The following is a 15,773-nucleotide window of genomic DNA, read 5'->3' on the forward strand; positions in this document are numbered from 1 at the left end:
GGGTAGTCTATTCAGCATTCTCTCTATGTATTGCTTCTGGAGAGGTGAATTGAGTCTAAAAATAAAAAGTAACAAAGAGCTGAGCGTCCAGCTCTTTCTCTCGTGTGTGGAGGAGAGAAGGCCAGTCTGAACCTGAACTGGTGCTGATGTGGTTGAGAGGGTGCATTTGTCAGGCCCTGCAGCCTGGATCACAAGGGGAAGAAATACAGTTGGGGCCCACAGAAGGACAAGGAACATCTCAAGGTGATTACTAAATCATAAGCCTCCTTAGCAGTGGTTCTCATATACAGAGAGAAAGAAAACAAGTCTATATAAAAGATTCAAGATATCAACATCTCATTCTCTCGGGAACTGGAAAACAATCTGAGACAGAGGGACATGGGTGTCAGAAATCTGGGTAGATCAGAGAGGGAAGCAAAGCAGGTCTTTCTCCATTGCGTTTTGGGCACAGTCTTTTCATAAATTTTGTGGACAAACTGTGATGTCTCCTTATCTTCCAAGTAATGAGCATCAAGGCATCCCAGTGTCTTTTGTGAGGAGTCCTCTTACTTGGTTGTAGGTTGCCACAGGGGATTGGATGTTAGAGCAACTGATGACAAAAATCTCACTCAAACCAGCCTCATAGTTCACTGCAATTTCATTTGCTTTAGATGTTCACACTGGCCTAAGACCAATGTCTCCTGTCTCAAACTTGCCATATTGAACTACTGATCTATAATGGTTAAAAAAAAAAAAAAGACATAAAGGTGAAAGTAACTATAGTTTACCAAAACATCAATCATCCAATCCCAAAAACGTTTCCTTTGCTGAACTGTTTTTATATTTCCTTTTTTCCTGAGCTATCTCTCTCTCTCTCTTTTTGTTTTTTTGTTTTTTTTGAGACAGTGTCTCACTCTGTCACCCAGGCTGGAGTGCAGTGGCACGATCTTGGCTCAGTGAAAGCTCTGCCTTCTGGGCTCAGGTGATTCTCCCACCTAAGCCTCTCAAGTAGCTGGGAGTATAGGTACACACCACCAGGCTTGGCCAATTTTTTTGCATTTTTTTGTAGCGACAGGCTTTCACCATGTTACTTAGGCTAGTCTCAAACTCCTGGACTCATCAAATGATCCACCCATCTTGTCATCCCAAAGTTCTGGTATTATAGGCATGAGCCACCACACCCAGCCAGGTACAGGTATCTTGACAGGTGATTCTCATATTACCACATGCTCTCTTCGTATAAATGTAGGTACATGTTCATGTCCAATCCATTCCCCTAAATGCAGCCAGAGCAGTGTTTTTCAAAGGGCAAAGGGCAAATGTCATTCTTTAGTGTCTAAGTGAGGAGTAAAATACTTCCTCTAACCTGCACTCTTATCTAGGCTCACCTGACACATTTCCCTTCGTTCTCCCTGCTCCACCCACTTTGACCCTCTTTCATTTTGTCTCCTGCTATCTGACTTTCATGTGGTAACCACACATCTGCCCCTCTCAGCATGGAATCCTTCCTCATGGATGCCTCCCTAATGAAGTCAAATATTTCTATTTTTTGACATAGAAATATTGTCAAATATTTCTGTGACATACAGGATCATCATGATCCTGTATGTCATAGAAAGGAGCGTGGTTATAATTTTACGTTTATATGTGTATCCATTGGTCAGCATCTACTTCCTGGACTAAAGCTCTGTGGACTATAACCACGCCTTCTTGGCTCCTTATGGTATCCCCCAAACTTATCCAATGCTTGGCAAATAACACTCAAAAATATTTCAGAGTGCCCAGTTCACAGCACATATACTAAAATTGGAACAATACAGAGATTAGCATGGCCTCTGCACAAGGATGACACGCAAATGTGTGGAATATTCTATATTTTTCTGTCACATGTTCTCACTCAAATGTAGGAGCTAAAAAAAATTGACCTTACGGAAATAGACAGTAGAATGATCATTACCAGAGGCCAGAGAGGGTACTGAGGAGGTGGTGGGGATAAAGAGGGGTTAGTCAGTGGATCCACACTTGAGTTAGATAAAAGGAATAACATCTAATGTTCAGTAACACAATAGAGCAAGTACAATTAAAAATAATTTATTGTATATTTTAAAATAACTATAGAAGTAGAATTGGAATGTTCCTAATACAAAGAAATAATAAATGTTTGAGGTGGTGGATATTCTAATTACCCTAATTTGATCATTACCCACTCTCTACTTGTATCAAATTATTACCCCATAAATATGTACAACTACTATGTATTTGTGAAGATTAAAATTTAAGATATTAAAATTTAAAAAAAATTTCTGAGATAAGGGAATAAATGTCCAGATTCATTTCAATTAAGTTGTCATATGTTACAAAGGCCATATTTCTATATTATATACTATATAATATCTGGTGGAACTCCTAAGGAATATAGTTGGGGACTTCTCTAACTATTACACTATCATTACTAATAAGGTTAAGTAACCCTAGTTGTTGAAACACACAGTCCCAGCATTTCAGCAGATTAACATAACAGAGGGTGATGTTTCACCCTTGGCACAGTCAAATTTGGTTTGAGAGTGTGGGGTCGCTCGCTGCACAGAGTCATACATGGACCCAGGCTCCTTACTTCTACTGTTCAGACCTCCCTTAAGTCTCAGAATCCTCCCTAGATTCTTGAGATCTATCATCCAACAAGCAAAGAAAGAGAAGAGTGAGGCCTAGAAGTGGCTATATCACTTCTGTCCACATTCTATTGGCCAAAACATCATCCTACGATCCCATCTGGTTACAAGGTAGGTTGGGAAATGTGGCCTTCCTAGTGCTACCCATCATTTTTGTTTTGCTCCAATTAGGTGAGATGACTAAAATTGGCCAGCAGTTACTAGATACTCCAAAAACTATATTATCAGCAAGGAAAGGAGAACAGTACTCAAAACCAAACTCTCAAGTAAGGAAAGTGCCAACATTAAATGGACTGATTTAGTGGTATTGTGTCTGTCTAGGAATGTGCTACATGGTTTGGTAAATACAGTTTTCCTACTGCAGAGAATCTCAAAACAAGTACATTTTAAAAATGAACTTTGAAGAATCAGCTGGAGGGTATACAGATTTTCATATTCACTTTAGGATTTTTCATTTTCATATTGTACTAGTTAATGTGCCAAAATGAAAATAGCTTTCCACAAAATGGAAGTTACACTATAAAGTTGGAATTGGTATTATCTTCTGCTGAATTGCAATGGAATCTCAAAAGGAGTGATGTAACTATGGAAGCAGGATCTTCTCCTTGAATGTTTCGCTAAGATTCTGTCAAACAGATCAGGAAAATGGAATATATGCAAGATTGACTCCTCAATCAACAAGCACAAAAAGGCCCTGGTAGATAAATCAGTTGAAAGAGAACATATACAATGACTGACTGGCAGTATTGTAAGACACCATTTGAGGCTTGACATTGAAGATATTCTTGAAGAATAATTTATCTGAGAAAAGATCAACTTGCTCTATAGAACTGCCAAATTTAGAGTTATTCTACTTAATTCATCAACATCAACCTTAATATTTGGGAAAGTTTTTCTCTTTTAATTTAAGTTATTCCTTCAAGAAAATATGTAGCATGGACCTATTTTTGCTCTTTGATGTACAAAGCAGACATTAAATTGGATTTCAGATTCAGTGACAGAGGCGGACTAAGATTAAACACCAAGGTCGTCTATGCAATTGATTGAATCATTTGTTTAATCATGGCACGCCTTGCCATAGAGAAGTGCTTACCAACTTTATGCTCTTATCTTTACTAGTCAGCAATTCATTGAACACCTTTTATTATCATTGCTTTCTTCTATTTTCAGGGGAGGAGAGGGCAGTAGGTAGCATCGTTCCTGGTCACCATTTTCATCTGTCTCTCTCATTCTCTTTTTACCTTACTTCTTAGATGACAGAAGGTGACATCTCAGTTAACTCCCACATTTCATTGACTCTAAGATACTGTAAATTGTAAGGCACACCATTTTTTTACTTACCACGTAGAAAGAAAAACATGGCTGCTTAAACTACAATGTAATGCTTTCTTATCACCTAGAATTTTTATTCTATACTTACCAAAATAACAGTTTTAAACTTAGACACATATTTGTATCATATTTCACACTTGTGAAAACACACAAAAATAAGTAAAATAAATTGGTTAAAATATTCCTAAAATTTCTGCATATTTACAATTTAACCCTTCCACGTTCATTCTTTACACAGTTGTTGATATTTGTGTTTTTCAATATTTTCTTAAGTTCTGCACTAGTTGAATATTAGCATCCTTAAATTATTATCTCCAAGACTTTCTTCCAAACTGCTGACACTCCCTGCTGCAGTGAGCTTTCCTGAACAAGCACAGGTGATAACTCTGTCACAACCAATGCCTGGTCATCAGCAATGTTAAGATGCTTTAAAAAAAAAAAAAAAGTCCATCAAGAATTTGTTAAATACAATCTATGGCTTAAGGTGCATCTGAAAATATAACCCAACAGCTTATCTCAGTTCCCTAATTGGTCTGGTGTTTTCTGAATATAAAATATAACTACCATTACATGCCTTTTATGTTAATATAGATGTTTCCTTGTAAAGGACACTGCTTCCTTCTTGGTATAAACTCTTTGAATTATGATTTCAACAAGTGTTTTATTCACCATCTTAACTGTAATTCACAAATCATTTTTGTGGAAACAACAAACTTGCCATGAAATTCATGTAGGTAACATATTTTAAAATCTTTATGTTTCTATTTTTACTCCAACTTTGCAAGTTCAAATGTTAACTTCATCTAGCCACTCAAAGACGATGGCAGTTCAACATAGGCATTCCTCAGGTAATGTGCTATTGCATTCCTGAAGAACTGTGATTAAATCAAACATTCATAAATAGAATCATGTTTTCCTACTGTCTTAGATTTTTATATCAGAGCTGGCTTTTCTCAGCTTCTGCTAGATCTTAAACATTCTATCCTTTCTCAAAACTGGCCTTTACCTTGATCTCCTTTTCTCCTGCCCACATCTCTCTTTAAGATAAAGTTAAGCAAACTTGAGCTTAATTTACTTGGGAGTGCTCAATGTTTGAAATAAGCTCCCCACAAATACTTTTGTGATGTCTTAAAATTCATGTGTCTTGTGATTAATAAACCCAATGACTTAGATTTGTTTTATTTTACAGTCTGGCTTACACTGGGGACATTTTGGTTTCCATTTATGGGGTAACACCCCTAAACATGTTCTGCTGAACATCGTAACCCATCCTAACAACTTTGCCATAAAAGCAAAGAATTTTTTATCAACTCCATTATTTTTTATTTGTGGTTTAATTGTTTTTTCCTCTGTGTTTGTTTTAAAATGCGTTTTCCATGGTAGTAACTATGCAAGCCTTAGAAATGCAACTAGACAGATGTACTGACCACGGTTACCAAGGGAGCAGTTTCCTTGGCAATGGCCAACAGTCATCAAAGCAGTTCACGTTCTCTTTCCTTCCCTTGTGACTTGCTCTCACATGTTGCAAAACTTGGGTAGTAGAAACAGCTCTTTGTAAATCATGAGCCTCTATCTACTCAAAACACCACCAATTTTCATGAAGCCAGCAATTGAGAGAGGGTGGTAAATTGTTTGTGATGTTCTTTGAGAAGTTTTAAAAGGGCCCCAAGCCACAATTCACCGTGAAGGATTTCTGGTCTCTCTTTCAATTTTGAGCCAGAATTTATCCCAGTCATTTGAAGATGATCCAAAAATGTATCAGCCAATGCCCAAAGGTCAAAGCTGCAAGAGATCCAATAACAAGGGAGAGCTCTTTTATAGAGTAAATATTTTCTAGTGGTTCAAGAGAGAGGTATAAAAAATCAGGTATTTTCTCAACCGTGACTTGCAGTCAAACTACTGTCTATATTTCTACAAGTCATGAATGAGAATATTAATACTTATTTGTAGAGTTCCTTTTGATCCTCCTAGTGAAGTCTATGATTAAGACTGATTTTTTTTCATCTTAAGAAAAGTTAGAAAAAAATTAATTACAACCCCACACCATGAAAAATCTAAAGTGACATGCAAAAACTACAATGAACTATTCTTTTCCCAAATAGGGTATACAATATAGTTGGCATGTGAGGATTTGCTGAAAGTGAGGCCTATGTGTTAAATGTCTTATGTGGCTGGGCACAGTGGTTCATGCCTGTAATCCCAGCACTTTGGGAGGCCAAGATGGGCAGATCACGTGAAGTCAGAAGTTGGAGACCAGCCTGGCCAACATGGTCTCCATGTGAAACCCCACCTCTACTAAAAATATGAAAATTAGCCAGGAGTGTGATGGGTGCCTGTAATTCCAGCTACTCGGGAGGCTGAGGCAGGAGAACTGCTGGAACCTGGGAGGCAGAGATTGCAGTGAACCAAGGTCACGGCACCACACTCCTGCCTGGGCGGCAGAGAGACTCTGTCTGGAAGGAAGGAAGGAAGGAAGGAAGGAAGGAAGGAAGGAAGGAAGGTCGGTCTTATGTGCACTATGTCATTTTCTCCTCACAATAAATCTGGCTGGCTACTTCTACTATTCCCATTTTATACACAAAAAACTGAGACTTGGGGAAAAATAATTGTTTGTCAAATTTCTACAACTAGGAATTAGTGTAAGGATTTGAACTCCAGGCCAGCTGACCACAGATTTCATATCCAACCCCACTACCCAAAATGTCTCCCTCTTTATGTGTGCAAACTTTCTTATGTGTCAAATTAACACATATTGATCGCTGTCCTTTTTTCCTATTCTACCTCCTGCATATATTAGCATGATTGCACCATGTATAAAATCCAAGAATTTGATGTATCAGCTTAGAGTTTTAAAAACATAGAAAAAGAATTTGTAATAAATTTCCAAAAGTTTTCATCTAACCACAAATTTTGGAAACCAGAAAATACCAGTGGAGATACTCATGTCCCCAAAGGTATTAGGAAATATTGTTGCAATACGAAAAGTTGACCAGTAACGGTAAACTTAATCAGATTGTTCATTTATAGCATTCATTTTCTTGCAGCAGAATTTCAGCATAATTTTTTGAAATTTTTTGAAAGATTTTCAGGTTAAGGCTCCATGTATAAAAATGTGGGAGGGGAACAGAAAAGAGTAACAAAAAGTACTAATATTAGGGATTGAATCTGAATAAACAAAGGCAGATAAAACAGTATGTGTCATCCTACACTTTAGGTATTCTTTGTAGACTGAACTGGGTCAATAACACATTCCCTCTAAGACGGACCTGAAGACCCCCTATACCCTATTCAACCTGAGCAGTTTTGATCTGTTTTATGTATTAAAATTGTAATTGAAGAGAGAGTTCTTGGGCTAAAACAGTTGGAGAATAATTGTTTTAGAGAAGCAAAAACAAAGGAGTAATTTTTATATCTCAAAAGATATGTAATATGGTGCTATAGATGTTATTCTGTTTCTACTAGGGGCAAGAAAAGAGAAAACAGTGACAAATAGCAATGGAAGGAAAGACAGGAGGGAATGCTCTGATGTCAGAGCACTGACATCTTATATAAATTTACTTAAGTGGGTCAAAGTAACAGATCTTCCTTAGAAACGTTATAGGCAGTATCAAAACCTTCAGAATAATTTTATATTCCCATTTTTCATCTATATCTTACTCCAAGCAGACCATTATTTAATACAACCTAGTTTCTACATGGGAATGCTTCTACATGCCCCATCTGGTTGACAAACTAAGAACTGTGTTCAAGTTAGAAAGAATTGAATCATGTTTTCAAAATGGCTCCGGTCAATTCGAGTTTGTAAATTTGTCGCATATATGGTTTAAAATATTTGTAGGTGAAACAAATATATCACATGTTAAAAAAAAATATGAAGCTGTTCTCTAATACCTGCCTTTCAGATAAAGTTGAAAAGCCTTTCTTACTTTGGCAAATGGGCACAAAATATTAAGTATTTGCAGTATTTTTTTTCTTTTTACAAATAGACACTTCCTAACTATGGCCCATTACAACTCCATCTTTAATAGCCACATTGTGGTTTGGGGGTTGGGGGTTGTTGTTTTTTAAGCGACACAACATGATTGATGTAATCTGGCATGATTCATTACGATGTCAAGCATCAGCAGAACATTTTGGAAAAAATATTCATCAAAATCTATTACTGTAGAAATTGCCACTTGCAGATTCTTTTTCTGGTTAATTTCCTACGTGGTGAAACAACACCTTGTTGACGTCAGAGTGCATGTTTTTAGGAAGTGTGGTTATTAAAATAGGTGTTCCTCAAGACCCAGCATTACCTTCAGGCTTATCATTAAGCATCCAAGGAATATCAAGCAAAATCTCAAAGACGTTTCTTCCACTATCCACTATCTTTGACTGAAAGGAATATAGTGCTATGACTTGTGCTCCTGCCTGGTCCCGCTTTTTGTCTAGCAGGGATGAAGGTTGATATGTTCAGGTTGGCTGCAGCTTAATTAGATGATGACAAAGAGAAGCAGAGCTAGATTCCCAGTTGTCCCACTGCCTGTTGCTTACATGAATGTAGAAATACTTGCTACATAAAGCTCAGGGTCATAAGGCAAGAGACTAACACCTCTTTTTTTATTATTATTATTTTCTCTCCAGCAGACAGACATTCACAGACAGGCTCCAGTGTCCATGTTGCAACAGACAGTGACCCTAATAGAGGCCAGCCACAGCCCTGTTTACAAACATTCTGAAGCCAGTCAGTCTGACAATCGTGAGATATAGGAGGCACCATTCCTCACCTGGCTTGTGTGTCAGTGTCCGTAGGAACAAGACGGAAGAAGGACTGTAAGTCAAGAAATATTCTGAGCAAATACATATCACAACCATATTATTAGATTAAACAATTATCTAGTTTCACTATAATGTTTCTTTTGCATATTAAACCTTTAAAAAAAAAAAAAAAAGAAATCCATCTCTCTAAAGCTAATATTCAGTATATCCGCTTAAGCAGACTTAGTAATTACTACATGAAGCCTCATCCTAGCCAGTACTCAAATGTCTTTTTGACTGGTTTTTAAAATATTTGGTGTTCAACTAACTCCTTAGATTGTAATCCTTTCAATCAGGAATTGTTTCTTCCTTTATACTTGGCATAGAATGAATTATTGAAATGTCACAATTGTTAAAAGATTTGAGCAAAGGTACTGGTTTAGAGATATATGTTAAAACTTATGAGAATTTTTTTTGAAGAAAGGTTCTGTGCAGTAGCTTGACAATTTATTTTCAAAAATTACTTTACCACAAAAATTCTCCTCTGCCTCAATTTTATCTGGGCTACTAAAATACACATCACGTTTGCCATGACTATGTCTTTTTAGCTGCCTCCCACCTTTGTATATTCTATGTTGTACGTGTGGCATACAACAAAATTATTCATGCAAAAAATGTTTGAGCATGTCCTGGGTGCCAGTCACTGCACTAAGCCCCGGGGCCCACAGTAAACAAAAAACTGTACCCCCCTCCCACTTTTCATAATGCTTCTATTGGGAAAATAGGAAGTAACCAAATTTATAAGTAAATATAGAATGTGTCATATTTGATGAATGCTAGGGAGAAAAAAAAGTGAAGTGAAGGTATAGGGTGAAGTGGGGACACTCTAATTCATTTGTTCATTTATTACAAATATACTTATTAAACACAACGAGCTTATGTGTTAGGCACTATGCAAGGCTAGAATGAAGTAGAAGGTAAGATATACCCAAGCCCTGGCTTATTATGTCTGATCACAAGAGAAGAAACTTCATTTTAACCAGTGTATTAAGCATTCCAAACCCTGATGAGGTGGTACTATCCTGAAGCAGCACAACCATTACTTTCAAGTGTTTCCTCTCCTATCCCTTAATGATACAATGAAGCTCATGTCTGAGTTCTCCAGAAAGCCCTGCAGGCTTCCTCTTCACTCAGAATTCTCCAATGTGGCTGAAGCTCTTCTGATACCCCAATCTCCCTCCAGATGCCATTCCCAGTCTCCACCCCAAGCCTCTTGGCAGGCAGCCCTTTAGGGTGGAGAGCTGGCAATACAGTACAAGTCTGGTCCACTTAATCCTCACAAAACTCGGATGTTCTTGTTGCAATGAGTAATGCAATATAGGCTGGTTCACTGTTGCCCTCTCTTCACCTAGTCTCTTCCCAATTCTTTTTCTCGTGTTTGAAAGGGCACAAAAACTGATCTGCAAGGGTGTTGTACATCAAGTGCCCAACTAGGGAGTAGAACTTCAGTCTTCCTTCCTGCAGATACCCACTGTCTCTACAAACGGATGTCCTGATGCTCTACACTTGGTTAGAGGAATGGACTGTTCGATTCTCATTCTCCACAAAGAGGAACGGAGAAAAGCCATGACTTTGTTCTCAGCATCTTTCATCTTTCAGACTCTTTACATTTAATGTAGTCAAGTAGGAAATAAAAAATTGCAAGATATGAGAAACCAGAAAATGTGATACATAATCAATAGAAAACATAGCCAATAAAAACAGACCATAGATGACCCAATTATTGAACTTAGCAAAGGCTTTAAATAAGTATTATAAATACATTTAATGTTTTCTAGGAAAAGATAGATATAATGGAGGTATTTCAGGCAAGATATGAAAATTTTGCAAAGAACCAAATGGAAATTCTAGCACCAAAATATACAATATCTGGGTTTTTGTTTTGTTTTGTTTTTTGTTTGTTTGTTTTGTAATTCACAAGAGAGGCTTGGTTGCAGATTGGACACCAAAGAATAAAGAATTAACACAGGCAGTTCAATGAAAGGTATTCAAACTGAAACGCAGGAGGAGAGGATGAAAGACTTAAATACTTAAAGCATCAGTGAACTGTGAGATCATCTGAAAAGGTCTAATTGTACAATTGACACCTGTAAGGAAAATAGAGAATGGGACAGAAAAACATTTGAAAAAATGATGTTGAATTTTTTTCCAAATGTATTTAAAAAGCAAAAACAAAAAAAAACACAGAAAAGAAAAAAGTTTGACCCATATATCCAAGAAGCTCAACAAACCTCAGTTAGTATAAATACTTGGGATAAAAAGCAAAATATTAGGTGAGTATTACGTTAGACCAAGTTTGATAGTTTTCTTTTTGGGGGCACTTTCTAGAGTCTTTAATATATGCATTACAAAATTCCTACAAGGGAATATATAATAGACATATTTCACAATTTTCTTCATTAACCTTTAAAGAGAGACTTTCTAGGGCTGCTATTCTCAGGCACACGTTTTGAGAATTTCTGGGATAGTGGTAGAGAGACATATACAAATAAGCTAAAAACTGGGAATTTCATTATAGTGATATGGAGAACATGTTTTATAAATACAACTAGTAGAAAAAGTAGCTTTACCTGAGATTAGAACAAATACGCAGGTGAGTAAAAGGATAAGAGTATTCTAGGTGAATTAAAAGGCTCCCATAAAAGTAAAATACCAAAATGATATGTACCTGTGCTAACCCTGGTACCTGGTAATCTGACCTTATTTGGTATTAGGGTCTTTACAAATGTAATCAAGTTAAGATGAAGTCATGTGGATTAAGGAGGGCACTAAATTCAATGACTGGTGTCCTTATAAGGAGAGAAACAGGCACGTGGAAACACACAGAGGAACACAATGTTAAAGATGGAAGCAGAGATTGGAGTGATGCAGCTACACACCAAGAAACACCAAGGATTGCTGGCAACCACCAGAACCTAGGAGGAGGCAAGGAAGTGTTCATCCCTGAAGCCTTCAGAAGGATCGTGGCCTTGCACCGAGGTCCCCAGCCCCAGAGCCACAGACTGCTACCAGTCCACAGCCTGTTAGGAACCTGGACACATGCCCAGCAGAATGTGAGCTGCAGGTAAGCAAGCATTACCGCCTGAGCTCCACCTCCCATCAGACCAGCACCTGCATTAAATTCTCACACGAGTGCGAACCCTATTGTGAACTGCACATGCGAGGGATCTAGGTTGCCCACTCCTCAGGATAATCCAATGCCTGATGACCTGAGATGGAACAGTTTCATTCTGAAACCACTCCCCACATCCGCCTGCCCGAGTCTGTGGAAAAATTGTCTTCCATGAAACCCGTCCCTGGTGCCAAAACGGTTGGGGACCAACCACTGCCCTTGCAGACATCTTGATTTTTGGACTGCTGGTCTCCAGAAGTGAGAGAATGAATTGCTAATTTAAGCCACTTTGTAACTGCAGCCATAGGAATCGAATACATATACATATCAGTTCAAACCATAAAACATTGCTCGTTTTCTCCATCTGGATGAATGTCAAGCCATTTCATACAATTCAGCTTATTACTTTTTAGATGATAAACTAAGTTACAGAAATGTACATTCACATACCCAAGGTCACATGCCTAGAAAGTAGTAAAGCCAGGATTTTAATTCAAAATTTGGGTCCAGACCTATGCTTTCGATTGCGTTACACAATAAATGGTGCAGAACCCAAGGTATAAGTGAGTAATTAGTTTAGCTCTTGCCATTTCTTGTAATAAGATCATTTAGTAGCAGGGACTTATTTTCACCTAGACCAAATGCAACAGATGTTGCTGGACATCTGAGAGAAGATGGGAAGATGATGTGATAGACTTGGCCTCAATGTCTATGGCACTACAACAATTTGGGGTCTTGTTCTGGTTTTATTCTCTGCATACAGAACCTAGGGCCAAGCCCCTTATCTAAGTGCATTTGAAGCTGAGACTATATATTCCTTCAGGTACAACATGGGCCATAAATTCCTGTTTCTTTCTGCAGATCCTTTGGTGTGGCCTTGTATCAGGGGAAAAATTACATATCATGTAATATACACACATAGAAGCAGCAAACTCTGAAACAAATATTTAGGCTTTAAAAAAGAAAAAAAAAAACTCTAGTGCATTCCTATACGGCCCCAATTTACCTTCTTTATCTCCCAAGACAACCAACTCCAACTTAAAGATAATAGCAGCCTAACATGTGAAACTGCTCTGCAGGTTTCTTCAGAGAACCCCTATGTGTTCTCTTGAATTTTTGAGCTCAAGCAAGGACTGTAAAACCGACACTTTTAGGCAAGTTATTTCATACAAAATCTTTCATGCAAAAACTTCTCCTTTTAGTGGCCCCTTTCTGCTGATCTTCTAGAACTCCTGACAGTAGTTAGAAGGGTTCTGAAACTTTCTTGAGATGGGGAACATTTGAATCCCCTGAAAAAGGCACAAACATATACAACACAAATGTTGTTTGTGATTTCAGGGCTTGGTTAACCACGGATTTCCAAATGAAGAATCCACCTTAAGGATTCTTCTATTGAGCTTCAGGATCCAAATGGGTAAAATAACATGACTATGGGATATACAAAGTAAGTTTGTTTCACTTAGGATTTTTTCACTTGCACGTAAAAAAACCCTGGCTTAGGTGAAGAGAAAAAAAGGGGGGTGGTGAAGGTAAATGAAGAAGAGAATGGTTTGCATAAATCCTGATGTAGCGCTGACTTCAGGCGTGAAGTCACCGATCACAGATGATTTGACCAAGATCCTCTGCTTCCCCTGGGTTAGCTCTTTGCTTAAAAGATGAAATCAAGGCCAGGGGTGGTGCCTCATGTCTGTAATCCCAGCACTTTGGGAGGCTGAGGCAGGCAGATCACTTGAAGACAGGAGTTCAAGACCAGCCTGGTCAACATTGTGAAACCCCGTCTCTACTAAAAACACAAAAATTAGCTGGGCGTGCTGGCGAGTGCCTGTAATCCCACCTACTAGGGAGGCTGAGGCAGGAGAATCGCTTGAACCTCGGAGGTGGAGGGTACAGTGAGCAGAGATTGCACTCCAGCCTGGGTGACACAGTGAGACTCCGTCTCAAAAAAAAAAAAAAAAAAAAAAAATGAAGTCAAAAATGTCTGCCAGCAATCCCTGGAGCTTTTTCCCTTCTTACCCATTCAGCAGAAAAGAAACATCTCTTCCTTCAACTAGTGAATAAATATTCTTGGCATTAGGAATTGGAGCATCTAATGGTTAAGATGCCCATCTTTAAACCAATCACTGTAGCCAAGAAGTGTGGGTTCAACTTGGCCTTCTCACTCCTGAGCTGGGAGAGGAGTCAGCTTCCTCCAGAGTAAATGGGCAAGAAGAACAACCCAAATAGGAAATCAGACAAAGAATAATAGACCCTGAGAGGCCAAAAACAGCAAATATCTACCACAGGATAGAAATGAAGGTTTCCATTTAAAATGTATACATGAGATGTGGTTGAAAAAATTACTCATGGCTTCCTGGATCTGGATAGCCATAATCAAGTCATGTCCCTTGAGTCCTAACAGTGTGTACCTTAATGGGCCAATGTTAATTGGTCACCAGTGAGGAGCCTGTGGCCTTCCCTTGCACCAGCATTTTAAAAAGGTCCCACTGAAGTCATTTATATATTTTAGAGTAGTTAATGTGCCCCACTGGGCCTGCAGCAAAAGATGCATTTTGAAATATCTAATGAGTAAATGGGGTATTTAGTAAGACACAGTCTAATTACTTTGGGTCTTTGTAAAATATTAATTTAAGGCAACTGCAGCATTAAGGAATAACTTTGCCAAGCAGTGCTCAGTGATTTAGCTCCACGACTGCCATTAATATCAATAGAAGTCTTGCAGCTTGCTTGCTGCCCATTGCTTTGGAAGTGTACCCCTAAGGTATAGAAATCAGCTACTGTAAATTTTGTTTTCAATTAAAGTTCCAGGAGGAAGTGTGGCATTTCGTTTTTCTACATAGGTATATCACCTGCATTGATAGGGCCATGGTCTTGGGGGCCGATGTCCACGAACTCAGATTTGCATTCCATGTTGTGACATCACTGGTGTTGAATTTCTGGAGTGAATGATACTTCAGATTTTAGAAGAACACCTGTAAGAATAAAGCCAGTTATCACACAGGAGAACATGATTTGCCTTGGGATTAAAATACTTTTCTAAGAAACTGAGTATTGTGTATATACCAGTCCAGATTTATTAATGCATTTTCCTAAAGATGCCAGATGTCAATTTTCATATGCATTGAAATGAACCCTGAATAATTCTGAATTGAAACTGACAAAAGAGTCCCGCTGAACAACCCTGAAGTTATCTTGCATAAGGCTCTCTTGTATAGGACAACTCCTCAGTAGTGGACTTGGCTGGTTTGGCACCCATGAAAGGGAAAGAACTGGGAGTTTTTTGTGCTATTCTAAAATGCCTGACTCTATTTAGAGGAGCTAGTTAGACATATTCCAGTGGCTTACTTGCCTGACGTCACCTTATTTGCCTCATTAATGACTTCTCCAAATGTGGTGAGGTAGATATTCTGGGAAATAAGTAGTCATCCTTTACTCCCTACAACTGCATGATCACAATTCTCAGTGTTGGACAAGAGGAGTGGTTTCCATGTCAAGGTGTGCAATAAGAAGTGTTGGGATGGGGAGGGCTGTGGAAATGTAAAGATGGACAGGGTTCTCATGGTTCCAGGGGGGAATTACTGATGTGGAGATGGCTGTGGAATAAAAAGCTTAGTTAACTGGATGGGCTCTAAACCTTGCCAGATGCAAAGTGGCTATCCTGCTGGTGTTTGTGGTTAAAAGTTTAAGAAACAGTGGCCATTGGGTCTTTAGCATGGAAACAACATATATCATGTAAGGGAACATGCAGCATAGGTGTAGTTTTTGAAACCATTCAGGAAGGTTCAGTATCATTCACAGATTTATTTATGGCCATGCCACACACCTTTGTGTTCAACTTCATCCAATCCCTTCTCGTAGAAAGTCCCCCGTATCTTTCGTTTCTG

The 15,773-nt window shown here is 38.4% G+C and overlaps 1 non-coding gene across 1 annotated transcript; it reads left to right on the plus strand.

Annotated features, from left to right (window-relative positions):
• Positions 1–1,756: 1,756 nt before the first annotated feature.
• Positions 1,757–1,859, plus strand: LOC123571964 (U6 spliceosomal RNA). Its single transcript, XR_006696322.1, has one exon. It is a non-coding gene; the product is annotated as a U6 spliceosomal RNA (small nuclear RNA).
• Positions 1,860–15,773: the final 13,914 nt, after the last annotated feature.

The sequence above is a fragment of the Macaca fascicularis genome, chromosome 2 (genome assembly GCF_037993035.2).
Source record: "Macaca fascicularis isolate 582-1 chromosome 2, T2T-MFA8v1.1".
Taxonomy (NCBI): Eukaryota; Metazoa; Chordata; class Mammalia; order Primates; family Cercopithecidae; genus Macaca; species Macaca fascicularis.